Here is a 21,235-nt window from a genome sequence, read left to right on the forward strand (position 1 = left end):
GGCTTCATCACATTCTGCCTTGAACTGGTTTTACTCATCAAATGTAGAGTAGAAAATTAAAAGAAGCACATCGTCTCGCCATATAGAGTACACGAACAGCGGATGACCTCGCACAAAACATAACTGATGCAACAAGTGGTCAAGTTACGCGGATGCGTTTCCTTTCCGAAACATAGTTATCTTACGTAACATTGCGCAAAGGTAGGTCTGAGAGTCAAACTTATTGGGTCAAACTTCAGTTTTCGTATTCGTTCTACATTCGATACTATAATAACATCAACTATTTTCATCTATTGCGCCATTTTTAGTACGATCATCGCCAAAATTCTTGTACAAGTCTGGGTGAGTGAGACGTTAAAAACTGTTATTATTATGGATTCCCCTTCGCAGGCAATTTTTCCTGCTGTGAATTTTATTTTCATTATTAATCTATACGAATAACCTAAATGAATTTAAGTACAAATCAGAATTAGCGTGACTAAGACTGAGATTTTAACTAATTCAGATTGTTCTGTTAATTGCATTAGTGTGATTCTAAACTTAGCTCTTATAATTTTCATAACTTATATAAGTTGTATACTGCATGCAGATATAATTTTCCATAAGATTTTCCGCTAAAACCATTTGTACTTCAGAGAAACTTTCCATTAAATAGTTTTTGTCTTTCTTTTTTATAAGAAACAATTTTGAGCAACTTCAGTATAAGTACGAGAAATCCACGACGTTCTGCCAAGAACATCATAATTCAACTTTATTTCGAGAAATTGATATCGAGAGAAATTTTACGAATGTTAAACTGGATGTTAAAGAAAAATAAGACATCTAAGATGGTGACAAAATAAATAAATGCTTTGTCCTTTTTTGGTGGAATAATAATAATAATAATAATAATAATAATAATAATAATAATAATTGCCATTATCGTCTTCCTACAAGCAACAACCTTAATAATAGTAACAATATCTGTCATCATCGTCCTTCTAGCAATAATGATAATTATAATGGCACTTAACAGCAAGCATAAACCTGCTACTGGCCATTCCTGTGCAATCATACTTTTATCCTCCAGAACTAGTTACTCTTCATGATCCACGAGAAATCCATGTTGAGAAAGGTAATAAGTAAAAAAACTTGAATATGGTTACGGAATATATGAGTAGGGAGAGGCCTGTGTTATAATTTCTTCAATGATGCGATTGTTAAAAAGAGCTGGTTTCCTTGGAAGAAACTGTCAAATCTATATTAATGTCCATCAAGAAATAACATCTGGAGGTGGTCACACAGTGACTGTTTTCATCTGGTTTCATCGGATTCCGCCAACTAATTCTTGAGGTATCCTGTTATACGACACAGCCAAAATGATCTCACACTTCGGCGAAGGGGAAATAACAGGAACATCTGTAGAGAGCAGGCCTCCTCCAAATCACGCGAAGCTCCTCCTCCCCCCCGCCCCCCGTCAAGACAGTAAATATGAAGTTTGACCTTGTCCACTGATCCTTTGTTTATGAAAACAATCAAAATCATCACTGAACATTGTTTATTTCATCAATATCTAAACAATACCCATCGGCCCCCATTAGTGTTGTTTATAATTTGGTAGGAGACATACACCTCAAGACCTTGTTTGCGCCGTTGAGCTTTTCTTCCTCGAGGTTATGCTCGAATAGGCCCATGACACATAAAAATAATACGTGCTAGAAACATTCGAGTGATATAATTGATATGTAGCCTTTTTACAATGTTCAGAATTATTCAACCATCCTTATACTTAATAATGTGGCAGATGGGTCTCCGTGGGTAGGCCTACATATTGTCCAGCCTTCATCAATATGTGATGGAGCTAATCGTCTGGGGGAGGTTGCCTCTGATAACCACAACCACGATCCACCGTAATACGTTCACCGTCTCGCTATCTTTGTAGGCACAAACCGACAATCAGACAGGCAGACATATAAGAAGCCATAAACACTAATTAAAAAAAGAAGCATCAAGGGGCATAATCTAAGATGAAAGTCTTCTAAAGAAGCCCTCTAAGTAGAGATGACAGCAGGTCCGAAAGTAGCCTCTTGAATGCACGAACAGAATGAGGACAGAAAACCGGATCACTTAACAATCTACATTGCCTCACTTTAGCTACCTTTCCCGACCTACATACGAGGGAAGCAATTAGACGGGTACGGGAAACAGGATGTCTGGTGATGACCAGCCGGCCCCTCCTCTCTCTCACCCTATCTCTCTCTTTTCAATCTTGGCATCGTTTGAACATAGCGTTTTTTAAGACTTTTTCACATCTTTCCGTGATCTTAGTCACAGTCTTATATTGTATTTACTAAAGTTCATAATAGTTATTTAAGTGATACTAGTGCACCGATGAGCTGCTCTGCGAAAAGAATTAATCGTTAATAAGTATGAGGTAAAAGTATGAGGTAAAAGTATGATGTTTCGAAGCTGCAAGAGGCCGCAGAGCTGGTTTGTCGTAAAAAAGAGAATCAAGGGAAAATAAATCTCTGTGGCATCGAGTTCATAAAGAAGTTGTATTTTACAGAAGAGTGACCTGGACATATTTCAAGAGGAGGGTGGTATTTAGAAGCAGTATATTTCTATCTTCCTTTGTGAAAAACAACGTATTTACGTCACCGTTATCAAATAAACTCGCATACGGGTAAACTTTACCCTCCCAGGTTAACCATCAGAGTAATCGATTTACTATGCAAATGTACATATTGCAACATACCACATAATCATCAGTTCTGCCATGATGAATATTAGTATACAACCTGATGTCATATTATTTTGACTAATATAAAGGCGAACAGCTTTCTAAATAGCTGAAAACTGGAAGCACAAGGAAAACCTTTTTAGTTGGGACTAAAACTAAGCCAGTATAACACGCCAAAAATAAAATTATGATTCATCACAAAACAAGCGAGCCCTAGTTTACACAATCACTCATACATGTATCGTGTATCGCTGGAAATTTGACCCTGCTAAATTAAGGTCTTTACATGGGTATTTCGCCTCTTCAAATACATTTGTAGAAAACCAACAAAGAGTCGCATAGTAGGAACTGTGTTTCTTTTACTCCTATCCGGGTAGATCAAGAAAATTTAAATAATATTTCAATTGGTGCCAAATATATTTGGCAGCATTTTCGTTATCTCTTTCTTCTTTGTCTTCCCTACTCTGGTTGAGTATTAACTTTCTAGGTAGGTATAAACATCAAAATACATAAGTTTTCATATATATATATATATATATATATATATATATATATATATATATATATATATATATATATATATATATATATATATATATATATATTACACTCTCTTTTCATGATGCGAAAACACTTTTCCAGTTTCCTGTATAACTTTTCTTATCTTTGAGGGTAAAACTTTGATGGATAGAGAGAGATTATTGCTATGTTGCTCCATATATTTTCTGCCAACAGCTGTTGCAACCATTAACTTACAGGTCTTCTCAGGGCTATACTAATTTTAAAATATAAATGCACGCCAATACATAAGTGAGTACAGAAACAAAATAGATTAAAACAAGACCCTATAAAATGAAATTAAATCCCTCCAAAAAGTTTTTTTTCAGTCTCTTGTTTTATTTATTTTTTTTTTACTGTACGCACCTATATATTGGAGTGTAGTTCTACAGTGGAACTACACTCTGAGGTATAGGTGGTTAGAGTAGTAAAAAAGTAAAGGCTACAACAAGACCCTAAAAACCTCAAATTAACAAAAAAAATATTTTTGAGGCTCTTGATTTAATCTGTATTTTTTCACCGCGCTCACTATATACTAAGGTGTAGTTTCATTGAATAATTAGTATATCCCTGAAGAAATCCATCAGTGAATGGTTAAAATAATTGTGCCACTGAATGCTTGGTGCAACACATAAGTGATTTTTAAATTTTCCTTCAAAGTTTTACTCTTGAAAAAAAAAAAAAAAAAAACTGGATGTTGGTAACGTTTTGTCTCAAATCAGTAAATGCCATGCGTTCGTTGGCACTCAGTGAAAATTGACTAAGAAAAAGACTAACCAAAAGTTATAATTCGAGGTGGCAGGCATGGATGGATGTTGAGAGGCTACTCCATCACAGAAAGAAGGAAACCACAGCAAGGTTACAACACCTAAATGAAGAGAAATAGCAGCTTTCGGATGATTTCACAACAAAACCTAACCAAGACATCCAGCATAAGGGTAATGTATTCCTTGACAATGCTCAAAGGAGACACCAACAAGTTGTAACAACCCGACACGCACTTCTTTGAAAGTTATAACAACTCCAGTTATTGCGATGTCTGAGAACTCCTTATAGTAATCAAGAAATTACATCTTAAAAACATACGAAATGAAAACTATTATTATATGAAGGGCAACACTTCGCAAATTCATTTGGAGAAGACGATAAAATTGGTCATTTTTCTGGTAAACCAAGGAGAAGAGCTAAGCACTTGTATAGGAATACCTGAAGGACTTTCATTAAGAGGCTTCAGGAGGTCAAGTTTCCTTGGCAGTTTTTTACTTTTATGATTACGCCGTGTTGAGTCCAGCCTACAGTAATCGTCCTTTCTCATTATGGTAGCATTATTATTTTTATTCTCAACATTACTTATTTTATCCTCAGATTTCTTATCTTTCAGCAGAAAAGGTATATCCTTTCCTTTTTAATTTCAGGGAAATTATCTGATTGGTTGACACTTTTCACTGGACTTGGGTCATTACTGATTGGGATGACTTTTCCATCCTTTTCCTGGTTACAATACGTGAATGGTGTGACGGTTTCTTTTTTGCAGAAGCTATTTGATGATAAGCACATACAGACAGTACCAACTCAAACATATGTGAAATGAAACAAAACTTATAGTGCGGAAAATATTTCAAAAAACTCCTTAGAACAGTTGGAAGTACAACCCTTTCGCATGTTATCGGAACAGAGGCTTCTTTATCAAAACCACCTGCATTTTATAATCAGAGGCTGTCCCTGTTTACGAGCAGAAAATAGAGCACATGCTTCCAGTTGCAAAGCATCTTCGTCCAGTTTTTTCTTCAGTGCAATCCTATAATTTAGTATGATTTATTACAGACCTTTCATTTTTCAGTCACACACTGCTGGCAATGGGAAACTATAAAATCACTCATAAGAAGTACTGTTTTTCTTCGCAAAATTTTTGGGGTTCTAAAAAATTGTGATTTAATTTTTTTCTTTTTTAGTTCAGGCATTCTACAATAGCAAAACCTGTTTCCAAAAGTCTGGGCCCAGGCCACCAAACTGATAATTGAGCAAGCAATTTTGCGGCTGACCGTTAACCGAAAATTCAGGTTAATTACCCAAACAACACCGTCAGCGTCTTCACCTTATATGACTGCAAATCCAGTGGTAAAAAATACCAAAGCTGAATTTGTAATGAAAACAACGAGTGGCATAGTGGTCAGTTGTGAGTTGCACTAAATCAGTTTTCTGCTTGGACTTGCTAACCATGATTCCTGTCTTTTGAGACAGCATGAACTAGGCCTATATATAACATAACATTATGCATATTGACATCAAAGCGTTGCATGGAAAATGCAACTGATTCTTGATTTGATAAATTGTACTCTGAAAGATACGTCTTCGAAAAAAGAAAAGATAATAAGAAACGAGCTGAACTAAGAACAAAGTGGTTATTAAAATAGAGAAATGTTATATCTTAATTGAACGGAAATGAGTTTGAACTTAAATCTCCGTAACAAATAAAATATAAAGCTCCTCTGAATCCTCGTTCTTAGGGAAAAATAAAAAATATACTTGGAATTTAACAAAACTTGGTGGGTCGTGGAATAGCTGTGCAATTTTTCACTTTTCGGAGTTAGAGTGATTAGTTGAGACAAGATCTCTCAGTACCAAGAGCAATTCTTTTAAAGAACTGAGGTAGCTTTTTAAAAGCAGATCTTAAAAGAGAAACATGCATAAGTGAGTGAAAAAAAAATCCCTTAAGAAGACAAAAACAGCGTTGGTAAATGCAGCAAATAAAATGAGAAAGCTACTCTTATTAATGGCAGCTGTAAAATAAAAAAATGTAGATTTGAAAATAATGATATAAAAAAAGTTTAACTGTGAGGCCATATGGAATGATTTAGAAATATCAACAACAGAATATAAATTTCTACAATTCCTAGAAGAGAATGGTTGTGCAAGACTGAAACATGACGGTTTGTCATCAGTAGATCTCGTCTTGCGATACACTTGTTAATCCTGGTAGAAGATGAAATAATTGTGCTTTTCGTAAAATAACATTAGTGATCAACCGGGAATGGATAAAGATTTCCGTCCAGGAATAGAAAAAGCATAAATAGCGGCAATAGAAGAGAACATTCACTAAGGGAGCTGAATGGCTTCTGCCAATAAAGGTCTTTGCAAAAAAACCAGAAGCTTTGGAAATGAAAAGACTACGAGCACTGGAATCATTGTAAAGCGAGTCCGAATAACTAATTTTACGAGAAAAGGGCCGAAAAAAATGGAAATAAAAAATAGGCACCTGGGATGGAGGTTGGCTACGTTTACTCAGGATAACACAAAAATGGAAGACCTGAGGTTGGAGCATCAGTGGAATAGTAAAAGTGACTGAAGCACTGGTAGATGGAGTAAATATAACGTGCGATGGTATTATGAAAAAAGATAACAAATGAACAGACGAACCAAGGAAGGTAGACGGCACAATGCAAAAACCTTGCAAGAAGATGGAAAATATGAAAGGATTTTGAAATAACTCATGTGAAGGTTGAGTGCATGTCAAAGGAAAAAAATAGAAGCTGCTGGTATATATAGTTTGCTCAGTATACGACAAGTATAGAGGTGAAAAGGTAGAGATAAATGGAGGTACAGCGAAGATGCGGTAAAAAGTGACAACGAATAAATGGTTACAAGGTTGGTATAGGCGACAAGATCGACCAAATTAATTGAGGTTGTTAATCAGGTGCAAAGAATGAAAAAATGATATGTCGAATAAAATGTTGTATAATTCGTAAGTTTTATTAGGAAGGAAGATAGAAATGCTGGTTAGATGGATCGGAACACAAGGACCTGTTTATCGAATAAGAGAGATCGAGTTGACTGGTGCAATGCTTGTCAAAGTGGTCGACGTGCTCTTTATGTACCTTCAGTGGAAGTATATGAAGTACCCTAAACTGTGATGTTTGCTGGAATAGATTCATCTTGCTCTCAGTGCATAAGGAATGAACGGGATACATGCTGCTTTCTTATTCATCGCTGGAGTCACACCCCGATAGAGGAAGAGGCACATTAGTGATACACACACATTTATATGTAAATATAAGTAGTTACAAGCATATCCAAAAAAGCGCGAAGAATTCGAGAAGTTAAGAGGGCACTGTGGCTATTAGAATTACACATGTGTCTGGTAAAAGTGACCAGTAGGTTCTACACACACACACACACACACACACACACACACACATTATTTATATATATATATATATATATATATATATATATATATATATATATATATATATATATATATATATATATATATATATATATATATATATATATATATATATACACGTCTGAGGATGTAGGCAAAGTTGCAAATACACGCATGCATAACGGCCGATGAGCAAGTGGGCGTCCGCGGTGGTTTGAACATATTCTCGCTTTTGTGTTCGGTACCCATTAGCTAATCATCACATGATAAACACTACGTAACAGCGGCATTCATTAAAGGGCAAATAAACGAAGGTCGTTCCGTTACGAATGCACTTTGTTATGAAACGATGCCCTGGATCACAAGAGGAAGGTTAGGGCAACATTCCGACAATGATAAAGAACGAGCCAGAGGTCATCATGTCGCTGTGAAGATGCAATGAGCCGTATGAAAGAGTCATGTTTGAATGACCATCAGTTTACGCTGAACCTTGACCGTTTTGATATTAAGCAAGCTCTTTCGACGGCTGTATTCATGCTATCAGAGCCTATGGTCTATTGTTCCATACGCCACACAAACCAACGCTCCCTTGGACAACACGACCCAGACTTACATCAGAGAAAGCTTACATTGCTAACAAATAGGGCATTGATCTGGGGAGATCTCCTGTGAATCATTTCTTTTTTGTTGTGCACCAATGCTGATATTACTTCAGGGAAGGTTTTTTTTTCTTTCTTTTTTTTAGTGATAGAGCCAGGGAAAAGAATTCGGCCGATCGTGATCTCCGCTAGAAACTGGTTTTGAAATCCAACTGTAAGGGTCATATCTTACCTCGCTTTTTATTTTCTGCTTTTCTGTGCACACTCGGCATGCACCCCAATAAATATTTGCATACTGGAAGACTTGGCGTTCCTTGTCAAAAGTATGATTTTCTACTTCACAGGGAATCAAGACAATTTTTCTTGCAAGCCTCAGCAACTTGGCATACGACGCATCGGTTTGCTTTGAACAAGATTTCCCATCTTTTTTTAAATGTCATTCTTGATAAAGCAAGAACAGAGATAAAATGAATGAGCGGAATCTCGCTGTATTAGATGATTTCTTTGTTGCTTCCTTGTATACTTGCATACAACTCTCGTCTTGTGTACTGATGTGTGTGTATGCTGTAAGTTTGCCTTTTTCACGTGACACAAACGCGTGAATGCCTATATGCAACCCACAAATGAAATCGATCGACTGGTTACTGAAATTTATTCTGTTCTAAAATGTCCTAAATTTGTGCCAGTCTTGACTGAGGTTAGGGCATATTAAGTATTGTGATCATACTTCATTGATACTATTGGATTGAAAGATTTTATCGCCATTAGTATGACACAGCCAGATGCATAAAAAAATAACCGATGACAAACTCCTAAACGAAGCTCTGAGTTTCAAGGGAATACTGTTATTAACACTAGAAACTCAACAAGGGCCATCCCAGCCTGGTGATTTACGCTCAGTCTAGAATGAGCGATCGTTGGGTGCAACATAACGGGTTCCAAATTTTAACCAATAGTGGTTAATTAAGATGCTTTTGACATATTAGTGATGCAAATGATGTAACAGGACAATAAAAATACAGAAAAGTCAGTAGTAACGAAGCAGTCTCTGATCGCACTCTCATAGTAATTGATGAGGTTTAAATGTATCACGCATATTCTAAAAAGAATCAAGTAAATTCTCATGGTCATAGATAATGAGGATAAAACTTAGAATATTCTTTCCACCTTTTGCTTCTTTAATATTCTAAACATGTAGCAACGTGTTGGATGATAAAAAGGTTAACTTGTTACGATTACATGAATTGACATTCAACAAAGACCAATAGAAACACAATTTGGATACCTGTAAGAAAAGGAATGTAATGAGGTTTTCTTTTTTGCTTCAAAGTCATTAGAAAAATTAGCAGAGAGGACTTAGGCAAAAACACATGAAGATAATAGCCATAAGCATGAAAGTTATAACCCCGGGAATGTCAGCACGGCGATGTCTGTTTTCTAGTTTTCTAGCCCGTGGCTGTGCTCCCCATCCTGATAAATTAATAACTTCTGAAACTAAGAAATAAACTTGAAGACATTCGTTGAATTAAAGTAACCTAATTAAATGAATACAAATGCATAAAAAGCAAATAAGAGTAAAACAATGGGGTTAGTCATGACTGCATACATGCCCCGTTCTTAAAGGTTATCACAACCTTTTCAATCATTCTTGACATCAGTCGTCTGAATGATCCATTTAGTATTAACAACCTTCACAGGGCAGTGAAGTTTGGTGCACGAGAGCCAAGAACCATGGCAATACTAAATAATGTTCGCGGGTTTCAGAAATGCTTTTTAATTCAGCTGTAATAATAATAAATCAGCTCCTGAGGCACTTAAGCTTTTATTGAATTAAATATAGAATTTAGGCCAAAAGCCAAGCGCTGGGACCTAAGAGTCATTCAGCGCTGAAACATAAACTGACAATAAAAGGTTTGAAAGGCGTAACAGGAGGAAAACCTCACAGTTGCGATATGAATCAATAGGAGAGGGTGGAAAGTAAGACGGAAGAAAGAAAATATGAAGGAGGTACAGCAAAAGGAACAAAAGGGGTTGCAGCTAGGGGCCGAAGGCACGCTGCAAATAACCTTAAGTAATGCCTACAGTGCACCGCATGAGGTGCACTAGCGGCACTGCCCCCCTGCGAAGCTTAAGCGTTTATTATGTATCCGATATTGTCTAAGTTACGCGAATCTAATAAATACTAGAACAATACATTTCATTATTGCTACTGTTCAAATGACATCAGGATCATTCAAAAATGTCCGTTAAGAGGTACAGCAACTTTCCACCGAAAAAATTAATTGTGAAATTAAATATAAGTGTGAAATACAGCGGAGACGAAAACTAAAAATCAATAAGTGGAAGTAAATCAGCAAATGGAGGGTCAATTTGTATATATATACACACACACATATATATATATATAAATATATATATATATATATATATATATATATATATATATATATATATATATATATATATATGTAAATATACTGTATATACTGTACATATAATCAAAATGATTTGATGTCGCCACTCTGTGCCACCGAGTGGGAACCCTTTATTATACAGCAGTTCTTTTTGTTTCAGTCAATAATATTCACTAAAAGAATTATATTTGTGATACTACAGAAAGTTTGGAAGAACAATAAGGCACAAACTGTCTTCGCCTGATTTTTATGCTGCGTAACACAATGATCGTAATTTAATCTTAACGAAAGGATTACCTTGAAAGGATTAAAAAAAAAACAAGATATCTAATCATATTATCCGTTTACAATAGCCATTGTATAACGAATCAGGTATCATGATAAATAGCCTGTAACATCACATTGTCGGACGAATTTAATAAAACTGTGAGTAATTACTTCAGGATGATATTGATATCGAGATGTTATGGTGTAATTGGGAAGAAAAATGTTCGCGTTCTGATTCCGTTAAATTACGTCCAATTCCACAGTGATTCGTTCACCTTTCCGCTGTCGTCGCGGCTAATGTGGTTGACGTTTCTGTGTCTTTCTATAAATCTGCGAAAGGCTTCACGGATCTAGATGGAATGAAGACACATAAACAATATTTAGGAAAACGTATAAGCGTTTATTTTAAACCGACACGTGACACAGAACTTTTCGACATCCCTGGAAGATTCCGAACGAAACGCAGCGTGTCGTCTTCGTCTCGTAACGCACACTCTGCCTGGAAGAAAAGACTTCGGCAAGCCGTCGAGAACAATAATTATATGCCCGGCAGAGCTGGGGTCAAAGTTCTCTGGAAACGACCTTTTCTTTTACTTCTTTTAAAACTGGAATAGAATCAATCAGATGCGGCGCGGGAGGCTGTAGGGTCAGTTCCTGGAAAGATATGCAAAGAATTATGACGCAACTCCTAAAACGTATGTCTGTAGTTACATTTTTGGACCTTTATTTTCTTTCTTCCTTTCTCTGTCTCTCAGCATTGTTTGAGATTTGATCCTCTGTCTCAAGATAAACAATTGGAAAAGAGATGACAGAACTTTGCATTTTTTTTAAAGATATATAGAGCGAGAGAACCACAGCAACCGACATTTCTTTAATGTTTCCTTTTCGACATATGGTAGAAAGTGAGGGGCATGAGGTGCAATGGACGAATAGATGATTATTTTTTGGCTCATTTCTTACTTAACCATATTGGACAGTTTTTTTTCCCATGGGAAGATTAAACCTTTTAAGGATAATTCAAGGAAATTCATGTATGTGAAAAATAGATGAAAGACATAAATAAAGTGGAGTTATACCAGTAACTTACTTGTGCTGTTCATGACAGGTCTTTCGGGATTAAATACGTCTTCGCAGACAAGGAACAAAGGCCAGTGGTGGTCATACTAATGAGCTGGGTGCCAGGGGCGATGGGGGAGAAAAAACGAAATAACAGAAAGGAAAGGAACAGGTAAAAAGAGGAAGAGGTGGAGAGATTTAGCCAGGTGACTGCAAATGAAGAAATAGATAATCTATTATATGACAATGATATGTTGAAACTTTACTTATATATATATATATATATATATATATATATATATATATATATATATATATATATATATATATATATATATATATAAATATATATATATATATATATATATATATATATATATATATATATATCTGTGTGTGTGCGTGTCTGTGTGTGTGTATAATAGACAACAGTTCTAATCACGAAAATTCAGATATCAAAGTTTTGCTGTTTTACAATCAAATAAGTAAGTCACCTAATACCATTCTAAATGGGCAGCGAGTGTTTGTATTCCAAATGTATATATTCCAGAGTAAAAAAGTTTTGTATTTTGATTCTCCCATAACAATTGCTGCTGATGGAATAGCATGTAATCCAAGGGACGTTTTGCCGAGGGCATTTCGTAGGAACGGGAATTATGGCATATAACTGAAATTACCGCGACAAAGAAGTCACTGTACTTTCAGTCATTGTTTGAGTAAAATAAAAACCTTAAGAATGAACTGTGGAAAATAATTGCTTGGCCATTACAGCATGAATGACGTCACTGGACAGTTTCCTAAATCATGAAGAGAGAGAGAGAGAGAGAGAGAGAGAGAGAGAGAGAGAGAGAGAGAGAGAGAGAGAATGAAGCAGCTAAACTTAGATACTTTTATACTTATCACACTACTACGAATTCCCCCAGAAAGTTATAGAGCGAAGCTATCAAGGTCGTGGAGGTATTCAGTCCCAAGATCGGGACGAATGACGCAATCAGAGAATAACACTGTATTTATGGAAGTGATTTACTCTGTGAGAGTGAGATTGATCACTGGTGCGGTCAACAAGACGAGAAATACAGTTCCGGTGTTTTGTGTTCTCCCGGAAGTTTCATATCATCTCTGTTATTTTCAAACCTTGACCATTGTCTTTAGGGAAGATTAGAAAAAATAAAAAAAACAAGAGCGGAAAAAGGTAGTCTCAGTTTCTAAAAGGTCAACAGCGTGTAAGAAGGGCTTTCCAATGTTTTAATCACTGTCCGCAGATGCCTTGTTGTTTATAAATACATAAATATATATATATATATATATATATATATATATATATATATATATATATATATATAAATATAAATATAAAAATATAATTAATGAATTAATAAACAAACAAGTAGGAATAATATTTGATTTTATCTTTATGGCCTTCAACAAATATAGCCCAATAAATTATGAAATGCGCATTCATTTACAGCAATTCAGATCAATCGAACTGATATAATCAAAACGAAGACTTCAAAGAAAGATGATAAGGTGTACTAACGAGTGTTGATCCAGAACATGTAATAATGCTATATGACAATTTCAAACAATTAGAAATTTAAAATAAGAAAATTAAGTAATAAAAAAACATTTTCAAATGAAACATAAAGCAAAAGATATTTGAAAGCATTACTTCAATAACCTTGTTAAGGTATATTCTGTAACACAGCCATATCATCTCCTCTCTCTCTCTCTCTATCGTGTGATTTATAGGCAATTGTTTGTGGACTGTACTCAACGACTCACGATCGTGACCCTTCGTTTAAGCCTAATTGCTTTCTGTTTGATGGATTACCAAAGCAATTTTGTGTGCGAGAAGCGTGACTGACGGTGCCCTAGAAAAAGTATTGTAGTCTCTTCGGCAACAAAATCGTTCAATACAGCCTCTAAAAGGGGATTAAGCAATATAGGATAAAATACGAATGAATTAGTAAACTTGCCATTTCTCCAAGGTCACCATAGATGTACCCGATACCCAAACCATTTATTTACTCACCGTTCAGAGATAAAAGTAAAATTATATAAGTAATTTTATTTTCTGGAAAAAACTTTTATATATATAATAACACACACACACACACACACACACACACACACACACACACACATATATATATATATATATATATATATATATATATATATATAATTTTGAAAATGTTTTTATTATTATATTTATATATATATATATATTTTGAAAATATATATATATATATATATATATATATATATATATATATATATATATATGTGTGTGTGTGTGTGTGTGTGTGTGTGTGTGTGTGTGTGTGTGTGTGTGTGTGTGTGTGTGTGTGTGTGTGTGTACACCATATTACAGCTCTAAGGATATTCAATTATGAATCAGGATATTAAATTATGATGCTCAGGTACGGACTCCTCACAACATTAAAAGAGACATTGTTTTCTTTGTGTGTGTATGAATAGCAGGTGGTGTTAGGAGACGCTGGCTGACTTACTGTCAATTATCTTAATTAAAAATTATCACATGTTGAATTTACCTACGCGCTTTTGGTTTTCACGATCGTCGACCTACCCTAAATAAAGGGCCTCCATAGTTGGAATGTTTTCACACACAAATGTGCATACACACATATATATGTACATATATACTGTATATATAGTTTATATATATACACAAGCACACATCTGTATTTTCATGATATTGCCTTGTAGTATGTATATCATTCCATGATTTTGACATATTTACTGTTCTGGCTGTCTTGTATTCTGTGTATTAACATTAGTTGTATATGAATGTCTTTGTAATGTCAGAACTCACAAGAATTAACAATACACTTTTAATAATACGTACTGGGAGAAAGAGAGATTTGAGTTAGACCAGATGTGTTTTGATTCAGCTGTCATCGGTCAAGAAAAGCGAGCGCTTGTTTTGAGGTAAGAGTAGACAGGTCAGGATAACAGTCGATTCGTGTGGAAATTTCGTTATAAGCTTTGTCCCATTTGACTTTCTGACGAAGACGTGTACCTTTTTGAGAAATAAGAACATTTTATTGCACCGAAGCACTGGCAATTGCTTAATGTTTAAGGTTACACTACTCTGATCACGTATTGTTCTGATCGCATCCCATATGATTTTCTGTTCGAGTCACGTACTCCTTTTTGAGGGTAAAAGCGCATGTCTCGATCGATTACGTCATGTTTTGTAAGATTGCAGTTCAAAGCGTTTTGCTCTGGAAGTGACGTCATCTTCCTTTTCTAGAACTTTCTCTCATATCTCGTTCCCAAAATCCCTTAATAATGACGTCATCTGATTGTTTTACTTGTAGCTGGAATCCTAAAGCTTGCTCATTCTGAATTCAGAGACCTTTCGAGCAGTTCTCTCTCTCTCTCTCTCTTCGAAACAGAGAAGTTAAAATATTTGTGGTCATTGATATTAAACTTAGCTTTTTTGAGATCTGAATGTAGGAAAAGTGTACATATTTAGGTACAGAATAGCTTCTAACACTGATTTGTATTATTTGCTGCTCATAATCATTTCTATTATCCTAGGCAGTTTACGCACACAAACACACACACATGCATAAATTTTATATATATTTATATATATATATTTATATATATATAAATATATATATATATATATATATATATATATATATTATATATATATATATATATATATATATATATATATATATATATATATATATATAAATATATATAAATGTGTAAGTGTGTGTGGTGTGTGAGTGCGAACCGCACAGGATAAAACAATTTTAGGTACAGAACAACTCCTAAAAGTGATTGATATTATTTGTAGCTCATAACTTATTTCTATGAGATATGAAAGATAAATTAAAAGCTGGATTAATTTGATTCCAAACATACAGGTACTGTACAGTATAGCATCTAATTAATATGCAATTAGAGAAGGGGGTGCTGCCTGGGAGATGTGGTGAGTGGGCAAGTGTAAAAGCGCCTTTTCACTTGTAAACTAAAGGTCTTAAGGATCGGCACACTCAAATTCAAGGTGGCATTATAAAGGTTGTTTTTGACCACAAGGAAGGAGTTCCCCATTCCTTGTCTGAGTCACTATTCCCTGGACACCTGCTGTCATTTTCCTCGTGGTCTTCAGTCCTCTAAACTCTACGTGGCTGTCGATAATTATAGTTAATTTCGATATGTTCATCAGAGATTATTAACCATTGTATATGTGTGTGTGGTTGTGTGCGCGCGCGTTCTCGTGGGCATGTGGGCGCAATGGATTGCAGGCCGCTGTATATTAAAAAAATTTCCAACTTTTCATTGTGATGAGTCAATAACAAAGTACATCAGTATTTATTTCTAGACCACTGTGCGACGTTTTACGTTGTATATATACACAAGGTCAAGGTCACTCCCACAACAATCCCCTTTTCTGCCTTGTCGCTTTTATCTTTGCACACGTTGCTACAACAATACACAGCGCGATTTTCTTCTTGCGCGTTTTACGATCCATATTGTACACAACTCGGCCCTGTGTCAGTCACTGCCAGGCTCTCACTATCCAACCAGCGTCGTTCGGACTGTCGGACAGCGGCATAAATGCGTAATAGGGGCTTAGCCCGCAAAGAGGCGATGTTGACCGAGCAGAGCTCGACCATGTGCACTGGGCCTAATACAAGTTGTTCTACTGATTCTTACCACAAAACTTTTGCCATGAAATTATCACTTTCCTGTGATTTTATTACCGTCCACCATAACTTAATGCGACCTTTATTCGGGCGCTATTCATTTGGGCATTAGTTTCTCATTTGGGAGACACTTCATTATATAGTTTGGGTGACAATATCAAATTCCTGCAAATTGTCACCAATCTTTTGGGCGAACCAGTAAGGAAAGAGGCAGAAGTATCTTAGGACACGTTTTCACGTGGTGATAACTAATCGGTTGGCGGATAATTCTGTAGTTAGCTGGTTAATAATTGACAGTTATCAGCAATAGTTATTCATTACTCTGCTATGGAAGGACATTTCAAACAAACCGACGAAAAAGGTGCTTTGATATTTTCTGGCTTTTTTGTATATAGACATTGAAGAATGTTTCGTGGCGGTGCACAAACAACAAAACCCAGATTTAAATCCAGAATTAGGTGACTAACCTTAGCTATCCGAAGTTTGCGGATCTTAGCCATTTTAAAAGGAAGACACTTTCTAAAGTTTTTGTCCTGGCGCTCCCAATTCTAAAGCGAACCCAATTTATTCGCAATTCTAAAACTATTACCAAGATATTGGCAAAACTAACGACCAGAAGCACAACCCCGTCCTCACGAAACCCGAGCAATTCTAACATTCAAAAACTAGAGCCAGAGACAAGGCCACCAACTAATTAAACAATGCATTACGCAAAAATCCTGCGTGTCTATCGCCTCACTTATCAGATACATACAAGTCCAACGCCAAGGCCTGTGTTTTTAGTTAACCTTCGACAGTCACAGTAACTTCAAGAATTTAATAGGCATAAGCAATAACCACTCCCTGGACAAATTACACTCGCTTGAAAATTTCCTGCATGCTCAACTTTTTTACAAACTAATTATAACCCTTACATAGCAATTTGGACTCAATTCAACCCCTTTAGATCCTAAAACATTTTCTTGGCGGTATCTCGATGTCAAAGTGAATTTTCACTTCCAACCATTATCGCTCAAGTCACCTTTACAAGTGTTCTTAGCCGAATGAGATCGCAAGACCATAAAGAATGATCTTAAACAATTATTCCGGTCATCAGAGGGGTCAAAATAACTATCACTTTGCTGAACAGAAGTTTAAATCTACGAAGGCTATTGCAAGTAAACACCAAAATTCGAGGTTAATATACTAGAATCTCTTCAGAATTAAAAACCATTAGTTGAGTTACTTCATTTCTCATATCAATTTTTCCATCTTGTGTTAACCAACCAATAACTACCATTCCCTTGATTTCATAAGATACTTCGTCTTTCAAGGAGTATTACAAAGTCTACTCCATCACATTACATTTTGGGGTTAAAGAAATGGGGTTAAAGAAATGGACAAAGGTTTACAGACTTATATATTAAGCTGGTCTTATATTGTAAATACTATTACATATCCAAAGTAGTCAGATTAAAAAATTGAATAGTAGGTAGAGCACAGCAACTAAGTTCTAGTTGTCTGTGTTACGGAATTTAGTGCGCTTACAGCGTCTACAAGTTGAGTTCTTGTCTGGGTAACCGAATTCAGTGCTTCGAATCTTCACAGGATATTCAGTCTTAACGAAAAGCGTCGCTTTCCATTGGTATTAGTGTCGATGTTATGGTCTGCTGCAGCTATAAGAAGAGCCTGTGCATAAGAAAAGTAGTTTGGTTGATTTTAGAATATACTAAAAGTTTCCATGACAACCAGCCCTCTTAAAGCGAAAATAGCCTGTTCAGTTAGTTCCATTAGCTGTTCTAAGGGTATTATAATTAATACTATATCGCACGAGTAAACTTTCCCTTTAACAATCCCATGTATTAGTATTATTGTTACTTCAAACTGCCATCAACTTTCACATTAACAATCCCATATATTACTACCATTATTCCTTCCAACTCCCAAAAGACAACAGGATCGAGTGCCATCCCTCAAGATATATTTAATTGGGCACCAATCTTACACTGAAAGAACCGCATCTAACTTTAAACTTCGAAAGATGCCATGCAATGCGAACACTACTATCTGGCAACTTTCGTCCTATAGTATGCAGTCTTAAGGGAATTGAAACTGCACAATCCCACGGGGCGAAAAATTAAGTTGGGGAATTCAGAAGAAGAAAGGTGTCCCCGAAGCAAGCTTCGGCGCTGGAGAAAAGGTGGATGAAGGTAGGGGTCAATGAAAATATGCAATGCAATCTTAACTATTTCCTAACATGAAAGCTTTGCTTGAAGAGTAAGGGGGGTGGAGTGTTGAGCGCATTGGCGGAACGATGCTAACAAGACTGCAAAAATTTGAATTGCAATTTCCACTAATAACAAGCCTATTAGATTACCTGACAAGCCCAAGACAGCGTCAAAAAAAATTCTTCAACATCTTAGAAAGTCGTTAAGATTCACCTATTACATGTCTAGTTCCTATTTACTAGTGGGAATGAAATGAAATTCTAAGTTATAAAAGTATGCCAGAGTCACCCTACCCTATTGTCAGCTGCACTAATACATTCAAACTCACATCTCATGACCAAACAAGGGCTCTAGTTCTGTAATACCCTCTGCTATTAACTGTCAAATGTCTCCCTATAGGTCTGACTACCGCGTTTTTTACCCCAGTCTATTCCCACCATCCTTAAGAGATAGACTTTAGCATTTATTACCTTTATCCTAACTCCATCTATATAAAATTAGCACGTCCAAATTATTCTAGCCTATCCTATATATCTAGTTCCATACCTAACTTCCCAGTAAGTCCTAGCTACACGAAAACTATCAACCTTGAACTTCCTGTTGTGCATGGTGACCAGTCACCATGCACAACATGAAAGTCCACCTTTGCCTGGCAGGTGGCACCGCCACCCCGGCAAAGGTGGACTTGGGAAGTGGCCAAAGAATAAAACTTTAGGCGCAAAACTTTAGGCGCAAAACTTTAGGCGCAAAACTTTAGGCGCAAAACTTTAGGCGCAAAACTTTAGGCGCAAAACTTTAGGCGCAAAACTTTAGGCGCAAAACTTTACTTTTGCAGCTGAAATAATTAAAGAGCTTTAAAAATTGTGTTCAAAAACTTCAAAATACAAAACAGACTTAACTAAACTTCACGATTCTAAAAAACAACTAGTTGAAATTACAAGATCAAACCACTTAGTGCAAAAGTAGGGCAAAAGTTTAAATAAATTTAAACAAGTTTAATTCCACCAACTTAAAGAAATACTAGATTTACTCTACAAACTTAACTTAGACGCACGCAAAACTTAACTTAGACGCACGCAAAACTTAACTTAGACGCACGCAAAACTTAACTTAGACGCACGCAAAACTTAACTTAGACGCACGCAAAACTTAACTTAGACGCACGCAAAACTTAACTTAGACGCACGCAAAACTTAAACTTTTGCAGCTGAAATAATTACTCACGAGCTTTAAAAACTGTTCAAAAACTTCAAAATTCCAAAATAGAGACTTTACTAAACTTACTACAAGATCAAACCACACAAGGCAAAAGTTTAGATAAATTTTAAAAAGTTTAAATCCACAAAAAAATTTACGATATTTACTCTACACACTATCAAAAATTACCTTCCACACACAACCACACAAGGCAAAAGTTTAGATAAATTTAAATAAGTTTAAATCCACAAAAAATTACTATATTTACTTTCAAAAATTACCTTCCACACTAAACTTTTGCAGCTGAAATAATCACTCACGAGCTTTAAAAGCTGTTCAAAAACTTCAAAATTCCAAAATAGAGACCTGACTAAACTTTACAAGATCAAACCACACAAGGCAAAAGTTTGGATAAATTTAAACAAGTTTAAATCCACAAAAAAATTACTATATTTACTCTACACACATTAAACTAACAAACTCCCACACACATTAACAAACTCCCACACACATTAACAAACTCCCACACACATTAACAAACTCCCACACACATTAACAAACTCCCACACACATTAACAAACTCCCACACACATTAACAAACTCCCACACACATTAACAAACTCCCACACACATTAACAAACTCCCACACACATTAACAAACTCCCACACACATTAACAAACTCCCACACACATTAACAAACTCCCACACACAAACTTTTTATGCTAAAACATAGCTAATCAAAAAAAAAAATTAAATACATTAAAACAAAAAGTTCTGAAGCTGAAACAAATCCTAAAATTTCTTGAAATGTTCAAAGCTAGAAAAGTTAAATTTTAACCTCTGCAATCTTAAACAAAAATCTCCAAAGTTCTCAAAACTAAGGTTTTGAACATAAAAAAAATGCATCAAAACAGAAAATTTAAAATGAAAACTTGAGTTTTGATTCTGGAAAAAAAAACTAAGCTAAAAAAAGGTTTGGGGGTTGCTCAAGTCACTCAACTAAAAAAAAAACAAATACTTACTCACCCATTAATCCTGTTTAGTCATAGGGTATCGGTACATCTAAGACAACTCAGTAACTCATTGCGGCACGTTTACTTAACGACACACACTGACCTGAAATGAGAAAATATGTTAGAGCCCAAAATGTTATAGCAAGTGGAAAGAATCAAAGGCTGACTATTGGTTACAATCAGCTGGGCCATCTATTAAGTTTTAAAATACTAAGACAAGGAGCAGCAACCAAGGCTTTATAAATACTGATAAGGGTTATTACTAGTTTATTGCCACTTAAGCCTACAATGATTAAACTTAATATACCCCATATTAGGCAAGGTATGGTAGTCTAGTTAGGCCTCTCT

At 35.6% G+C, this 21,235-nt stretch overlaps 1 protein-coding gene across 6 annotated transcripts in view; it reads right to left on the minus strand.

The window, feature by feature from the left end:
• Nucleotides 1-21,235, minus strand: part of LOC136843104 (nucleolin-like) — a 225,109-nt gene that overhangs the window by 66,881 nt on the left and 136,993 nt on the right. For 3 of the 6 annotated variants that reach the window (XM_067111107.1, XM_067111106.1, XM_067111108.1), the window contains exon 2: nucleotides 20,901-20,990. The exons of 1 other annotated variant lie outside the window; for it this stretch is intronic. The gene's annotated coding sequence lies outside the window, so the exon portion shown is untranslated. Of the gene's footprint in view, nucleotides 1-17,853; nucleotides 18,138-20,896; nucleotides 20,991-21,235 lie in introns of those variants that run through there. 2 more of the 6 variants (XR_010854450.1, XR_010854449.1) reach the window with 2 other exon arrangements.

This window comes from Macrobrachium rosenbergii, chromosome 11 (genome assembly GCF_040412425.1).
Source record: "Macrobrachium rosenbergii isolate ZJJX-2024 chromosome 11, ASM4041242v1, whole genome shotgun sequence".
Lineage (NCBI taxonomy): Eukaryota > Metazoa > Arthropoda > Malacostraca > Decapoda > Palaemonidae > Macrobrachium > Macrobrachium rosenbergii.